Here is a 14,072-nt window from a genome sequence, read left to right on the forward strand (position 1 = left end):
TAGACACAGAGCGCTGACTGATGCTTTTACAATCTTTTAGCTAGACAGAAAAAGTTCTCCAAGTCCCCATCCGACCCAGAAGCCCAGCAGGCTTCACCTCTCAGTAGCTTACAGAAGAGGACCCTGCTGCCACAGCACAATACCACAAAGAAAGTCATGCGCTCCTCAGCAGGAAGCCCCCTTCTCCGGGACAGGGACTTTGTTTCCTTCTTAGCTCTATCGCCAGCACCTAGAACAGTGCCCACCTGTCAGATCTGTTATCAGATGGGAACATGGCAGATTTGTTGAATGAATGAAGGAATGAATGAACTATGTGACACTCAAACTTAGCCACCAAACTTAAACTAGAAAAACTGGGTTGTGGTCCCTGATGGACCGTTGGCACCTTCTTCCTTTGCTGGACGCTGATCCGTGGCTGTTTCTCCGGTGTGTTCGCAGTGGTTGCCTGGCTTGGTAACAAACACTCTTCAGAGCCACAGCCTGTGCTCAGGGTCCTCGCCGCCTCGCAGGCCCTGCGATCTCTTTGCATCTCAGGAGGTCCCGGTTGGTTGCAGTCCTCTTGGGTGACTCAGGAACCAGCCTCTCCTGAAGCACACAGCTTAGGGAGTTCCCGGGGCCAGAGACATCTCCACGGGAAAGTCAAGGGCCTGGAGGAAGTGCGGACCTGACGACAGATGCCCCGCACGCTGGCCGGGACCAGGAAGGGCGGTCAAGGGTGGAAAGGGGCTGGCGGCTGCCAGGCCTCGCGGAGTGGAGCGGGGCGGGGCGCAGCGGGGCGGGGCGGGCCTGGAGCTGCACCTGCTTCTGGGCGGACGCACTTGGCGAGCGGCGCGGGCTGCAGACGGCTGCGAGGCGCTGGGCACAGGTCAGACGTCCGTACCCGCAGGGGTCTCGAACCTGGAGGAGGGCTCGAAGGGAGAGGGGGCCCCGCCAAGGACCGGGGCTGTGATGGAGAGGGGGTTCCGATTCGCTAGGGGACCTGCGGAGGAGGGGACGCGGACAGGGAGGGGAAACGGACTGGGAGGGGCTCTGGGACAGGGATGGAGGCTCCGCTAGGGGAGGACGGGAGGGGATGGAGGGCCCTGGTGTCGCGGAAGCCCAGCTGGGGCCCCCTCCGGGCTGCGGAACCGGTGCGCACACTACTCTCACCGCCCCCGAGTGCCTCCGTCCGGCTGGCCGCGGCCCTGGAACGAATGTTGCTCAATCCCCCGCGAGTCAGGTCTGCCGCGTTGCCAGGTGAGGGGAAGGTGTGAAGCCCCGGGCCTCCGTCTGCCCCGTGAGTCCAGGGACGCGCGCCCCCGGGGATGCCATCTGGCCCCTGGGCTGTGTCCAGTTACAGCTCACATAGCTCTGGGCACTGGTACCCCGACTGCCTTTCCTTGTTAGCTGCGATACACAAATACACGAGCCAGATCCTTTCCTGAGGCCAGGAAGCCTGGAATCTAATAACACTGGGCGGTAGATAAAGTCCCCCGAGCCAGTGCTTAGCTTCCGTTAATGGAGCCAGGGATGGAAGCGGATGTCAGGCGCAGTGGGGGAGAAATTTGCGGGGGTGGCCCTGTCTAGGGCCAGAGAAACAACCTCTGAAGCTTTGATCCAGCCCTAGAGGGAAGAAAGATGTGTTTCAGCCAGGGAAACCTAGCACTTTAAGAAATAGAAACCCTTTCAAAATTTGAGGGCAGGTAGCTCTCCTAAAAGTTGCAGAAATGACCACTTTTTTTTTTTGAGACGGAGTCTCGTCTGTCGCCCAGGCTGGAGTGCAGTGGCGCAATCTCGGCTCACTGCAAGCTCCACCTCCCGGGTTCACACCATTCTCCTGCCTCAGCCTCTCGAGTAGCTGGGACTACTGGCGCCCGCCACCAAGCCCGGCTAATTTTTTGTATTTTTTCAGTAGAGACAGGGTTTCACCGTGTTAGCCAGGATGGTCTCGATCTCCTGACCTCGTGATCCACCCGCCTCGGCCTCCCAAAGTGCTGGGATTACAGGCATGAGCCACTGTGCCCAGCCAGAAATGGCCACTTCTTTCACGTTCTCTTCGACCGCTTTCTGCAGTGTCTGCCGTTTTCCTCCTCCCGCACCTTTTTGTCTCTCCTAGGGTCTCATAGCCTTCCAAACAGACCTGCCTACAGCATTTTACCTGCAATTTTACACTCATTTTAATAGAAAGGATGGCTTATTGTTCATGAGAAAGTGTACTGTTTTTAACCAGATGTGTAATATCTTCAGTATAACCTGGGTGTTGTGCAGTGGGAAGTTATGGAAAGAATCAGGACACATGGTTAGGTAGGGGCCCAGTGGCGTCAGACTTAGCTCTTCGTGACTGCGAGCTTCTTGGTTTAAAAAGGATATTGGCTCCCTGTGTTCCTGGGGTTTCTGGGAAAAGATATGGAACTGATATGAAGGTTTATTGAATATGGCCCACTGATTTTACAAGCGGAGGTGCCTGAGATAAGCAGAAGGTGAGGCATGACCTCTGGCTGTGCATTATTTGTTCTGATATTACAGGAGCCAAGCACTCCATTTCCTTCTTTTTAAAGAGCTTTGATTTCCTCTCACATCTTCATGAAGATGGAAACAGTGCCCCCACTTACTTATCCTCAGGCCACACCTGTTCCCATTTATTCCATGAGTTCCTCCCGCACCCTTCTGGTTGATGTTGGTTGTGATGGTCGAGGTAATTGAATCTCACATTTGGCACCAGTTATTTCTGTTTCTTATCTCCCCCCTACCTTCAGTTAAACATCAGCTGCTATACTTAACTGTTCAAAGTACAGATGTTACCTGTGTTGGGTGTAATAAAAAGATTGTCTGTTTTCCTCAAATGTAAAATGGGTGAGGACAGTTTCACCACACATAGAGTCACTCCCCTAGCCAAAGTCCTTGCTATTGCAAAACTTTTTATTGTAAGAGAATTAAAGTCACTAGTGTGTCATCAACTAATGGTACTTATAGACACATTCCATATTTATTTCTATAGACAGATCATAAGACAAACACTAGATTGTTCCCAGTATGAGACCATACTGAATATGAACAATTAGAGGCCACAGGTGAGTGCTGTCCTCCTCACACTTTCTTTGAACTCTTAAGCTTCTACCCTTTTAACCAGCCACCCCTCTCCCCAAAACCTTCACTGAGGCTAGAAACAAACACAAAGAGACTGTTTGAATTTTAGCGAATTTTATCTCTCTTTTCTGTTCTCTTGTGTAAAAATTAAATGGCCACAAGCTACACCACTGGAGGAAAAAGGAAAGCTAAAAGGTCTATCAGCCTTCTGTATGTGATGCAGAGTTCAACTGAATATAGCAAGGTACACACCCGCATTCTCCTTGCCAGGACTTAGATATCATAAGCCATTATTTTGCTGGTTGTTGAAATAATAATGGGGCTTTATAGAGCACAAGGCGATGTTTGTAAACAGCACTGTTCAGGTAAGATTAGAATCCGTATTTCAAAAATGAGGAGATAGAAACAGAGATATTGTGTATGTGGTACAGGGTTAGCCAGTAATTAAATGGCAGAGACACAACTCAAATCAACATTCCTTCCAGAATACCACAGCTGCCTCTGGAGTGGTTTTTGTTGTTCTTGTTGAATTTTGTGATGGAAGATTGTGATTTGTTTTTCCTGAACACTTAATATGTTTTCTGACTTGAACTGTCAGAATCTAAATTTAGAAACTCTCTGGTTTGGTATATTTCATGCCCATCTTTGTTCCATATAATTACAAAAATATCTTAGAGCTTAAAGATTGTCAAGTCCAATCTTGTGGTTTTTCAAGGAAGAAACCCAGATTTAAGAAAAATAAAGCAAGTACCTCATGTTGCTTCCCCAAATCTACTTCATTGGAGAATTACAGCTAAAAACAATGTTCAGATTATTGCTCTTTCTGTCATGTGGTCCCTTGAGAATTTGCCAAATGTATAAATCCAGTGACTTATTTTGATGTACTCTTTTGGTTTGAGGTCTGTGACAGCAAACATAACCTCCCTGAATCCCGGCCTCAAATGCCTATGGACCTTCTGTTCTAACTGTAGCCGTTATTATAGTGGCTAAAGCTCTAACTTCTGTTGTAACTGTGCCCCTGGTTCCATGACAAACAGAGCTTTACTTGTCTTATTCCTAGCACAGTGCCCATAGCAGGCATACATAAAATGTGGTCAGTATGTCAGATAAACATCTGAAAAAGTGTGAGATGTCATTAGAAGTTCATTCAGCTACAAGAACAGAAAACCCTACTACAGCGTCTTAAATAAGTAAGGAGTTTGTTTTTCTCAGAGAACGAGAAGTCTGGAGGTGAGAAGGCTGGGGCTGGGAAAGGGGTTCTGATATGAACGTCATCTGAGACAGGCTCCTTGTGTCTTCCCGCACCACCCTCCTCAGCATGGAGCTTTCATTCTCATTTCCCCAAGTTGCAGCAGAAAGACCGGCAGAGGCATGCTCCAGAAGAGTCTTGTCTTGTCTTTTCTTTTTTCTTTTCTTTTCATTTCTTTTCTTTTCTCTCTCTGTCTTTCTCTCGTCTCTTTCTTTCTTTCTTCTTTCGAGACAGAGTCTCACTCAGTGGCACGATCTCGGCTCACTGCAACCTCTGCTTCCCGGGTTCAAGTGATTCTCCTGCCTCAGCCTCCGAGTAGCTGGGATTACAGGCGTGCACCACCACGCCCAGCTAATTTTTGTATTTTTAGTAGAGACGGGGTTTCACCATGTTGGTCAGGCTGGTCTTGAACTCCTGACCCTGTGATCTGCCCCCCTCGGCCTCCCAAAGTGCTGGGATTACAGATGTGAGCCACCACGCCTGGCCTGTCCTTCTTTATAATAAATAATAATAATAACAGCTTTTCTGGTAGCCCGCCCCAGAAGACTTCTTACATGTCATTGGCCAGAACCATATCACATACACACTGTTAACGGTGACGGAACCTGAGAGAATCTAGTGTTTTAGACGGACACGTTGCCAATACATCAAAATAAGAATTTTGGGCCAGGCACAGTGGCTCACGCCTGTAATTCCAGCACTTTGGGAGGTCAAGGCAGGTGGATCACCTGAGGTCAGGAGTTCAAGACCAGCCTGGGCAACATGGTGAAACCCCATCTCTACTAAAAACACAAAAAATCAGCCAGGCGTGCTAGCAGGCACCTATAGTCCCAGCTACTCAGGAGGCTGAGGCAGGAGAATCGCTTGAACCCAGGAGGCAGAGGTTGCAGTGAGCCGAGATCATGCCACTTGCACTCCAGCCTGGACAACAAGAGCGAAACTCCATCTCAAAAAATAATAATAACAAAATAGGAATTTTGTTAATAAGGCGGGGGGAGAATGAACATTGGGTAGGCAGCTAGCAGCATCTGCCATAGTGTGTTTTATGAGTCATAGATCCTGTCTCTAAAAAGGTTGTTACTTGTTTTGGTTTTTTGTTTGTTTTACTAAAAAGCAATGGGTAATGCAATGGGTCCAGGGGAACTCTTTTAAATGGTAGAGTGCAAGGACCACTCTGAGAACTGCTGATTATGTAGGTCTGGGCTGGGTCTATAAATCTCCATTATGGACTAGCACACCAGGTCATCTGAGGGCAGGTGGTTGCAGGAATACATTTTGAGAAACACCGAATGTCGGGTAGTTTAGCAGAAGCACCTTTATTTCCGTTAGCTTTTTGCCTCACTCCTCTTGAGGGTATTACTTCATTTTTTAATTTTCTACTTTGGTCAACATAAATCAATGTATAGTCTTAGAAGTCGTTTGTTGTAGAAGGTTTTTATTGAGTTTATACTGAGTATAGAACCCTAGTGGCAATTACTTTCAATGCTTTGGGTTGCGTTTTTCTGATATTACCATATCCTAAATAGCATGCAAATACGGGCCATTTCTTCTCTTTTCCAGTTCTGAATGACATCTATTGACATCCTACCAAGAAGGATGAGGGTTTCGCTCCTTTACACCCCCACCCTCCCTCTCATCTTCACATCCCTTTCTTTTAAGTTCCCAATATGGTTATATCTTAAATTTTTGATATGTCAATGTTTGGTGTATATATTATTCCCAACTAAGGCACATGATACACCATGATCTTTACATTTCCCTTCTTGACCAGTCTTTCCCCCCACCCCATGGGGTGTAGGAATTGCTACATTTTCTTTAGTTGTTTGTTTCAGAACTCATCACCAAGAAGTCATTTCCTGGAGCCAAAGAAACTCATGGGGGCCCTCTGAGTGCTGCTAATTGCATGGAGCTGTTGAGTGGGGAGGAAAGGCCAGGCCGCCATCAAGAAGCATTTGGGGTAAATTTTCTAAGCACATCTGAAAAGACAGAGTCTAGAACCTCCACGGTCCCTGTCTGTTGTGATTTATTTTCTCATTCTAAATACATAACACACTTTTTTTTTTCTGTCTAGGCCATCTCTTGTGGAATACATATGTACTTTCATACCCAATTATGTACAGTTTTTGTAATTTTACACCTTTTTCTTAAAGAAGGCTCCCAAAAGTGTCTAAAATTCAGGCCCCATAAGACGCGGTTGCTTTTTGAGCTTGTGCCCATTTAAGATGTCACTTTTCTTCCTTCACACTTGATTGCTGGTTTGGCTGGGTATGGGATATTAATCAGAAATCATTTCCCGTACAAATTTTGAAAACATTGCTCTATTTTATTCTGCTTTCTTATGGTGCTGTTGAGAAGGTGATGCCATTCTAATTCCTGATCCCTTGTATTTTGTTTTAATCTCTGGGCATTTGTAGGGTTTTCTTTATCGTTCACATTCTGATATTTCATGATGTTGTTATTTAATGTTGGGGTGGGGTTTTTTGGCGGCGAGGATACAGGGAGGGATCAGTCACTGTCCTAGGTATTTCATAGGCCTTTTCAATCCAAAAATTACATTCTTCAGTTCTGAGTGATTTTCTTCTGTTATATAATTTTCTCGTTCTTTCTTTCTGAAACTTAAATTACTTAGACTGAATCTGAAAATGGGATCTCTTGGATCTGTCCTGTAATTTTATCTTTTTTATTTTAAAAAATATCCCATTTTTTTTAGTTCTAATAAATATTCCAACACTGCTATTAAATGTTTACATTCTACCATTATATTTTTAATTCTCAGGAGCTTTTATTGGCGAGGTGTGGCCTTCTAACTGGTTTTTACAGTATCCTGTTCTCATTTCATGAATGCAGTATCTTATTTCTCTGAGAATATTAACTCAGTACTTTTTTCACGTTTTAACGTTTCTTCTCTTATTTCTCTGAGAATATTCACTCAGTATTTTTTCTACATTTTAAAAGTTTTCTTCAGCTACCTACAATGTCTGTGTCTATTTTCAAAGTGACTTTTAATGTTGCTTTTGGCCTGCCTTTCACGTTGGAAGCTTTATACATGTTTAGGGATGGTGCGCGTCATCTGTGAGCATGGCTTGTAGGTTGGCTGGCTTCATTGTAGGGTGGTTAGGCAGAGAAGGCCTTTTTGACGGCTTATCATCATCTGTCTCTAGTGCTTTCTAGTACATGTAATGGGTTTCTCTGTAGAAAGATCTCATTTCTAGCCATTTATTCCTGTTTGAGAAGAGTCACATAATAACTTAGATGTATTTATTATGTCATCTGAGTAACAGCAGAGGTTCTTGTTGTAAGGTGGACAGGTGGGGGTCTAGGATTCAAAATGGGAAATGTGTCCTTACTCCGCCTCCACTTTGAAGTTGCTGATGTTCTCCACCTTTTCTATTGAAAAAGCTCTGAGATACTAGGGAATGAAAACTCTTTGAATACATGTACAACTAATTTACTTTTTGATACCCATTTGTAAAATATGGATTATATTGGGAAAACATTTTTCTTTTTTTTTTTTTTTTTTTTTGAGACAGAGTCTCACTCTGTCGCCCAGGCTGGAGTGCAGTGGCGTGATCTCGGCTCACTGCAAGCTCTGCCTCCTGGGTTCAAGCCATTCTCCTGCCTCAGCCTCCTGAGTAGCTGGGATTACAGGCGCCTGCCACCACGCCCAGCTAATTTTTGTATTTTTAGTAGAGACAGGGTTTCACCATGTTGGTCAGGCTGGTCTTAAACCCCTGACCTTGTGATCCACCCACCTCGACCTCCCAAAGTGTTGGGATTACAGGCATGAGCCACCGCGCCCAGCCTGGGAAAATATTTTTCTAATATCTCTAGAATTTGGGACAGAATTTCTGCCCTTGAAGGTCTCCCTCCAAATCCATGCAGTTTTTCCCTTGTGCAGCCCCACCGTGATCATCAAAACTTGGAGCAGATTCATCTTTTTTATTTTTTTCCTGGGAAAGGTTTAGATCACGTGAAGGGAACAGATACTATGTTTGAAAGGAATAGTTCCTGCTTTAGCTTCCTAAGGCCTCTCACTTGGAAAGCCTGCCCATTAGACCCTTGATTTTTTGCTGTTAGCTTTTCCTTCTTAGGCGACTTCAAAAAAGACTGCAAACTCCCTGACAGCACGGGCCCAGGCTTGTCACCTCTGCAACTTCATCGTCCAGAACAGTGCCTTATGCATAATAGGCACTTGATAAATGTTAGTTGGCTTAAATTGACCCTATTGTCTGTTTTAAACTAGCCCTTCCTACCTGTCCCCTTGCTGTTTCCTCTGTTTCTCTTACATCTTTTTATGTCACCACCTCTTGGATGATGATACCTCATTCTCAAATCTGATGGTACGGAATAGCTATAAGAAAACAAACTTGAAAGATCTCTAACTACTAGGACTCTAAGTAGAATTTCCAGGATTGAAAACTCCCCATATCACCTTACTAAATATCTAATTATTTCTTAGGTTATCACCAGCCACCCCTGCATCGAGTCCCTCCTGAGCCACAGTTCAGTTTGGATTATTTTTTTCCTTATGTTCCATCCCTTGACTGTAGTGCCCTTCCCTTCCTTCCAGTGTCTTTGATCAGCCTCCACTTTGATCCAGAGCTTCTCTTTGATCTGTTCTAATGGTCATTTTTCTGCCTCCTCCCCTACATTGATCTACAATCTGGCATATTTTATACATTATACAAAGCACATTGTTGTGCTAATTTCAGAATACCTACCTGTCAATCAGACAGACATCTTTTCAAACCTAACTCAGACCCACAATGAAAGTCTCTCTTTTCTGGCCATTACTGAGATAGCTCCTGCTTTGGTCTCACTGGGCCTGTTTATTTCTCTATGGGAGGCTCTAGAACAGTAACTAAACTACAGTGCAAAACAGTGATCTATAGATTACTGTTTCTCAATCGTCAGCACTAGCAATAGAATCTAAACTCCCAGGGACCTGGAGACTTGGCTGAGAACAGCCTGGCATAAGTGCAGTCTCTCTTAATGCTAAAAAATATATGCTACCCCAAAATATGTCTGTATCTGTTTTAAAATGAGAATCATTTTTCCAGAATCTTTAGGTGAAATTGATACTCCAGGATTATGTTCGTCTTGTGATTTCAGATATCATCTGGGGGGAGAGGATTCGCACATATGCCAGTCTGTGAGACACAGTAGTAGAAATCAAAGGACTTAGCTAGCTCTAAGAATTGTATGAAAATAGTGACGGTACCAACAATTTTACCCATGGCTAGATTTAGGAGATGGTGTTCTCTTGATTCAAGATTAAGGCTAAGCTGCATCAGTTCAGTTCAGTTTAAGAACTATTATTATGTATCAAGCTTGTGCTAGTTTTTGATGGAGATGATAAGGTCTCTGCTCTTGAAGATTCTGTAGGCTAATGGGCAAGACATATGTCACTATATAATTTTAATATAACATGGTAAGTGATAAAAAATCATGGTATGTATGAGGTCCTTTGAAAACACAGAGGTGGGGCACTTAGCCCAGCCTGGAGATTCACAGAGGCTTCCTGGAGGAGATAAGGCCTAAATATGGAAACCAAGTAAGAGGAATGAAAAGGACGTGCAATTTAGAGGGGACAACATGAGCAAAGGGGACACTGTCAGGTTCACGGTGGGGAGAATTGGGAGGTGACGCTGGAGAGGAGCCACATTCAGGTATACCCAGTGCAAGGGGACGTGGACCCCTCCACAGGCTGCTGGTTAGCCGATGGAACATTTTCCATCCTCCAGTAGTGTAGTCAGATGTACACAGAAGGTGGATGACTGGCTGCAGGGTGGAACAATTCATGGACAGCAGGACTAGAGGCCTCGCAGTGTTTAGGAAAAAGACAATGAGAGACCAAATGAGATCATTGCTGCAGGCACAGAAGGGAAAGAGAAAATACCAGGATACTTGGGGAAGCGAATTTAGCAGAATTTTGGTGTCTTTGGGGGCAATGGTGAGGGGAGAAGAGAGTCCAGAATGACTCCCAGGATTCTGGCTTTCTGGGTGACTGGACGTTAAGCCATTACCCAAGTTTGGGATATGAGAAGAGAAGCCGATCTGGTGAGGAAAGAAGATGGTGAATTCAGTCTTGGAAATACTGACTTGAGGTATCTGAGAAACATCTATATGTTTATGTGCATGTCTGTCTATTCAGCAGGTTGTTGGATCTATGAGTCTGAGACTTAGAGACAAGGTCAGAGCTGGAGACGAAGTTGTGGGAGTCACCAGTGTGCAAGTGGTGATTAATCCATGGGTGTGCGTGAGAGTTCTTGCAAGGGGAAGAGGAAATGGAAGTAAGGGCTTATGCAAGGAGGACTGTTGAGTAAAGTGAAAGGCCCAGCCTCTGCCTGTTCACTAATGTCAGTGCTGAACAAGCTCACTGGCCATGGATGCTGAGGGAAGGAAGGAAGGAGTCTGTCTGTAAGCTTGAGCACTTTTTCTAAGAGGTGGAGAAGGCAGAGAGCCCAAGCCTTGAAGAAATGTTCCTTAGTGGCCTGGCATCTCGGAAATTTGACTCCATGACTTTGGAGAGATCTTTCCATTATTATTTTCCTTGAGCAACCAGAAAGAGAATTCTGAACTAAATGTATTCTTTCCCATGGCTGAGTTAAGGATAGTGTTAATTACTGAAATATATGTAAGGTTTTTTTGTTGTTGTTTTGTTTTGTTTTTTTGTGGTTGTTTGAAAGCTAAACCCACCTTTGAAGTCCAGAGATGTCCTTTCACTCTAATGTATGCTGAGGTGGCAACTGGTAACTGCTTCTTTGTAGGTAATAGCCATAGCCTTAGTTTCATCCTCCCTTCTCCATGACTAAAACTTGCTCCAACTTCTGCATTTCATTTTTGTGATGTATTAATGAGGAGCAAAGACATAAAGGAACTTCAGAATTCATAAGAGCCATGGAGAGTCCCTCTTCCAAACTCCCTATGTAACAAATAAAGAGGCCGGGTGCGGTGGCTCACGCCTGTAATCCCAGCACTTTGGGAGGCCGAGGCGGGTGGATCACAAGGTCAGGAGATCGAGACCATCCTGGCTAACACGGTGAAACCGTGTGCCTACTAAAAATACAAAAAATTAGCCGGGCATGGTGGCGGGCGCCTGTAGTCCCAGCTAATTGGAAGGCTGAGGCAGGAGAATGGCGTGAACCCGGGAGGCAGAGCTTGCAGTGAGCCGAGATCGTGCCACTGCACTCCAGCCTGGGGGACACAGCAAGGCTCTGTCACACCAAAAAAAAAAAAAAAAAAAATTAGGACCCTGAGAGGCTATGTGTCTTGCTCAAGGTCACAGAGTGAATTCCTATCGGCATTCAGGCTAGGACCCAGGTATTCTGACTCAATGGCCAGTGTTCTTGTTAGATAGTGAGAAAATAGAATTTAGTCCAATTTGTTTTTCTTTTTTTTGAGACGGAGTCTCAATCTGTCACCTAGCCTGGAGTGCAGTGGCACAATCTCGGCTCACTGCAAGCTCCACCTCCTGGGTTCACGCCATTCTCCTTCCTCAGCCTCCCGAGTAGCTGGGACTACAGGCACCCGCCACCACGCCCGGCTAATCTTTTGTATTTTTAGTAGAGATGGGGTTTCACCGTGGTCTCGATCTCCTGACCTCGTGATCCGCTCGCCTCGACCTCCCAAAGTGCTGGGATTACAGGCGTGAGCCACTGCGCCCGGCCTCCAATTTGTTTTTCAATCTCGAATTCAGGATCCAGCAAAACTGCCTAATTTTCATGACAGTTTGAAGAAAGGCCCAGATCAAATGCCTCCTGCTCTGTGAGGCCTGCCCAGTTTCTCAGGTGAGAGTTACCCACTTTGTGTGCTATGTGCTAGGACTGCTACCAGTATGTCCCAGGACAATCAGTCTTTCTTTCACAAGTATTGTCATGTGGCACTTAACGACAGGGACATGTTCTGAGAAATGTGTTGTTAGGCGATTTTGTTGTGCGGACATCCTAGAATGTACTTACACAAACCCAGATGGCATAGCCTACTACACATCTAGGCTATGCGGTGTATAATGTCAGTGCTGAGCATACGCACTGTTAGCAGATGCTGAAGGGAGTCTGTAGGCGTGAGCACTTTTTCCAAGAATTGACTTCAAACCTGTACAGCACATTACCGTACCACACACTGTAGGCAGTTATAGCACAGTGGTAAGTATGTGTGTATCTAAACATGGAAAACATGCATTAAACATTAAACATACGGTATAATGGCCAGGCGCAGTGGCTAACACCTATAATCCCAGCACTTTGGGAGGTGGAGGAAGGCAGATCACATGAGGTCGGGAGTTCGAGACCAGCCTGACAAACATGGAGAAACCCCGCCTCTACTAAAAATACAAAATTAGCCAGGCGTGGTGGTGCATGCCTGTAATCCCAGCTACTCGGGAGGCTGAGACAGGAGAACAGCTTGAACCCGGGAGGCAGAGGTTGCCATGGGCTGAGATCACGCTATTGCACTCTAGCCTGGGCAACAAGAGCGAAACTGCCTCAAAAATAAAATAAAATAATTAGCCGAGCATGGTGGTGCACACCTGTGGTCCCAGCTACTCAGGAAGCTGAGGCAGGAGGATCACTTGAACCCTGGGGGCGGAGGTTGCAGTGAGTTGAGATCGTGCCACCGCACTCCAGCCTGGGCGACAGAGTGAGACCTTGTCTCAAAAAAAAGAAGAAAAAAAGTATTATAATCTTATGGGGCCACCATCATACATGCCGTCTGTCATTAACCAAAATGTCATTATGCGGCACCTGACTGTATACAGCTGTCTACTAGATTATAAACTCCTTGCAGATAAAACTATTCATTTTATCATTATCCATTATATTATTTCCTTAGCACCCAGAAGAATCCTGTATTTAATTGGCTCATATGGAAAATTTTAGAAAGAGAGAGACAGCAGGGCTGAGACTATCTTCTGCTCAGGAACCAAAACAAGCTGGGAGGTAACAGAATTCTTTTTCATAGTAATTGTATTCCATATCATGGTGAAATCGTGCCAGAACAAGCTTCAGACCCTTTCTGGTCTTACTCCTTCTGACCATGCTGTTCCCAAGAACCTCCCACACAGGAAATAACAATGATGGCAGTAGCTGTCAAATTCTAAAGACGAGGATAGACTCTGGACCTCCTCAGGCCCCTGAGCCCACTGTAAAGCAGGGATGTGACTTAACTGAAGTTCAGGACTGCGGCCACAGTAACACCACCTGTAAGCAATGGAGGACTTTCAACACGGATCCCTCTGCTTCCCCTGCATTCTGTTACTAAGCAGCTCATAGAACGCAAAGAGGTATTAACCTTGTTATTTGCAAAGTTACAAAAAGCTGAGTCAGGTAGGTTTGGCTGTATTCCAAAGCAAACCCAGACCAGAAGCCACCTGAGAGTTCCTGCCGGCAAGGACAGATTCAGAACGTATAAAAACAATGAAAATAAATATTCTATGATCACCCTATAACCTACTTCCTTACTGACCAAACACACGTCTCATTCCCATTAACAAGTTATGCTCAGCCACTGCCTGCTCTAGGATTATGTGATGTTAAACAGTAATTCTGCCCATTTAGGGTCAGCTACTCAAAAGCAAAGAACAAACTTTAGGTCAAAATATATTATTCTAGGAGAGAAGCCCAAGTCTCTCCCCTATTATTGCGCAAATAGTGTACAAGCACCAGACTAGAGAGGAAGCTAACACTTATTAAACATGTATTCTAGTCAGCTGCTAGACATTTTCAGGTAAGCCTCACAGGATCCCTCCAAGGTGGTA

At 45.2% G+C, this 14,072-nt stretch overlaps 1 protein-coding gene across 1 annotated transcript in view; it reads left to right on the forward strand.

The window, feature by feature from the left end:
• Nucleotides 1-783: 783 nt before the first annotated feature.
• The window catches only part of TMEM45B (transmembrane protein 45B), a 42,410-nt gene continuing 29,121 nt past the window's right edge, over nt 784-14,072 (forward strand). The window contains exon 1 of the mRNA XM_024254796.3: nt 784-865. The gene's annotated coding sequence lies outside the window, so the exon portion shown is untranslated. The remainder of the gene's footprint in view (nt 866-14,072) is intronic.

Source organism: Pongo abelii, chromosome 9 (genome assembly GCF_028885655.2).
Source record: "Pongo abelii isolate AG06213 chromosome 9, NHGRI_mPonAbe1-v2.0_pri, whole genome shotgun sequence".
NCBI lineage: Eukaryota > Metazoa > Chordata > Mammalia > Primates > Hominidae > Pongo > Pongo abelii.